Source organism: Myotis davidii, unplaced genomic scaffold (assembly GCF_000327345.1).
Source record: "Myotis davidii unplaced genomic scaffold, ASM32734v1 scaffold150, whole genome shotgun sequence".
Lineage (NCBI taxonomy): Eukaryota > Metazoa > Chordata > Mammalia > Chiroptera > Vespertilionidae > Myotis > Myotis davidii.
The window spans coordinates 2,608,640-2,611,235 of NW_006283437.1; the positions used below are offsets into that span (position 1 = coordinate 2,608,640).

At 39.9% G+C, this 2,596-nt stretch overlaps 1 long non-coding RNA gene across 1 annotated transcript in view; it reads left to right on the forward strand.

The window, feature by feature from the left end:
- Positions 1–2,596, forward strand: part of LOC107183120 — a 15,259-nt gene that overhangs the window by 5,092 nt on the left and 7,571 nt on the right. The window contains exon 2 of the long non-coding RNA XR_001513891.1: positions 77–87. This is a non-coding gene — a long non-coding RNA (uncharacterized LOC107183120). The remainder of the gene's footprint in view (positions 1–76; positions 88–2,596) is intronic.

A 2,596-nucleotide genomic window follows, 5' to 3' on the forward strand; every position in this document is an offset into this window, starting at 1 on the left:
AAGACCTATCCAGTGAAGTCAGCAGGGTGTTAAAGTCCTTACTGTGACTGTATTACTGTCAATCTCTTCCTTAAAGTCCTCCAGAAGGTTTTTCAAAATATCTATTTAGTTGCTCCTATATTGGGTGCATATATGTTTACCAGGGTTATATCCTTTTGTTGGATTGATCCATTTAGTATTATGTAGTGACCTTTGTTGTCTCTTGTGATGGCCTTCATTTTAAAGTCTATTTTGTCACATATAAGTATTGCTACTCTATCTTCTTTTTCTTTTCCATTGGCATAGAAAAATTTTTTCCATCCCTTCACACTCATCCTTAGTGAGGCTTTTGGTTTGAGATGGGTCTCTTGTAGGCAACATATAGTTGGGTCATGTTTTTGTATCAATTCAGCTACCCTGTGTCTTTTGTTTGAAGCATTTAATCCATTTACATTCAAGGTTATTATTGAGAGGTACTTATTTATTGCCATTTTAATTATGTATGTTTAGGTTTCTCTCTCTGTTTCTTCTTCTCATTACAGCAATCCCTTTAGTATTTCTTGTAATGCTGGATTGGTGGTGATGTACTCCTTTAGCCTTTTTTTTTTATCTGAGAAGCTCTTAGTTTGACCATCTATTTTGAATGATAGCCTTTATGGATATAGTAACCTTGGTTTCAGATCCTTGCTTTCCATTACCTTGAGCACTTAATGCCATTCCCTTCTGGCCTGTAGAATTTATGATGAGAAACCAGGTGTCAGCCTTATGGGAGCTACTTTGTAGGTAACAGTTTGCTTTTCTCTTGCTGCCTTTAAGCTCTCTCTTTGTATTTAATTTTTGGCATTTTAATTATTATGTCTGGGCATGGGCTGGTTTGGGTTCTTCTTGCTTGTGGGTTCTCTGTGCCTCCTGAACTTGTGTGGCTTTTCCCTTTACCAGGTTAGGGAAGTTTTCTGTCATTATTTCTTCAAACATGTTCTCTATCCCTTTCCCCCTTTCTGCCTTTTCTGGCACACCTGCTATTCGAATATTGTTACCTTTCATGTTTTCCCACAGCTCCCTTAAGCTGTTCTCCTGTTTTTAAATTGTTTTTTCTTTTTGGTTCTCTGATTGAGTGATTTTTTTTCCAACCCTGTCTTTTAATTGACTGATTCGGTCCTCAGCTTCCCCTAATGTGCTGTTCTTTATTTGTGCTATGTTATTCTTTATTTCTGTTTTCACAGTTACTATATCTTTTCTGAGGCTGTTGATTGTTTTTACCATCATTATTCTGAACTTTATATCAGATAAGTTTCTTATCTCCATTTCATTTATCTCTTTTTCTGGAGAATTCTTTTGTTCTTTCATTTGGCATTTTTTTCCTCCTCATTTTGGCTGCCTCTTTAGGTTTGTGACTGTGTATTAGGTAGATCTGCTATGCCTCTCAATCTTTAGGGCAGGACAGTGTCACATGCTGTTTCTGACTAATTAGATCAGGCAAAGACATAAAGCCTCCAAAGACCAACTCTGCCTACAGACTGATAGGATTCTATCTTGAATTGCCATCAGGCAATCATCCACAGGTATGGTGAGAGTTTTTTTCAATAGGGTGGGGCAATTGCTTCTGCCGGGAGGCTAATTGTTATTCTCAGTCTTTTAATGGGCTTCAGAAACTCCAGACCATGAGGCAAGGTTTTTTTCCAATAGGGTGGGTCAACTGTCTTCTCCCAGACAAAACTGCCTAGATCAGTGGTTCTCAACCTTCTTGCCCTTTAAATACAGTTCTTCATGTTGTGACCCAACCATAAAATTATTTTCGTTGCTACTTCATAACTGTAGTGTTGCTACTGTTATGAATTGTAATGTAAATATCTGATATGCAGGATGGTCTTGGGCGACCCCTGTGAAAGGGTTGTTCTACTGCCAAAGGGGTCGAGACCCACAGGTTCTCAAACCACTGGCCTAGATAGCAATTGCCTGTGTGAGATAACCTCTGCATTGTGAGGGAATGACTCACCACAGGAAACCAGGGTGTCTTCCTTCTAAGTTCTAACCCCAGAGTCTCAGATCTTGGCTTCTGCTCACACAGCTCCAGTCCACTCTGCCCTCCCTCTGCCAGGGAATTTTGTGTGTGGGCCTTTTAAGAGGGTGTCTTTATTTCCAGCCTTCTCTCACTGGTAGGCAGCAAACCTGCTGCTTTTCACAGTCAGATGTTGTGTGAGTACCCTTCTCAGTTCTGGTGCTCTCTGCTGGGGTCTAGCTTGAGGATTATACCCCAGAGTTCTCAGTGGCAACCCCCTCCACCCCCAACACACAGCTGAGATATCTCTCCAGAACTGTCTGTGAGAGCCAGGCCAGACTTTTCGTGCTTCCGCCCCTATGCAGTCTCCACTTTCAATCTTTGGTTATCAGGGTTTTCTCCAGTGAGTCTTCCATTGATTATTGAGGAACTTTTTCTGTATTTTAGTTGTAATTCCAGTTTGGTCCTGGGAGCAAGCCACCATTTTTAATCTCCCCTATTTTACATTCTTAATTTGATAATTTTATCAAAGTTGTACCTATGTATAATATCAATTCTACAAAGCTTGTTATCAAAATTAGCAGTATACTTTCCAACTTGCACCCCAGATATTCACTT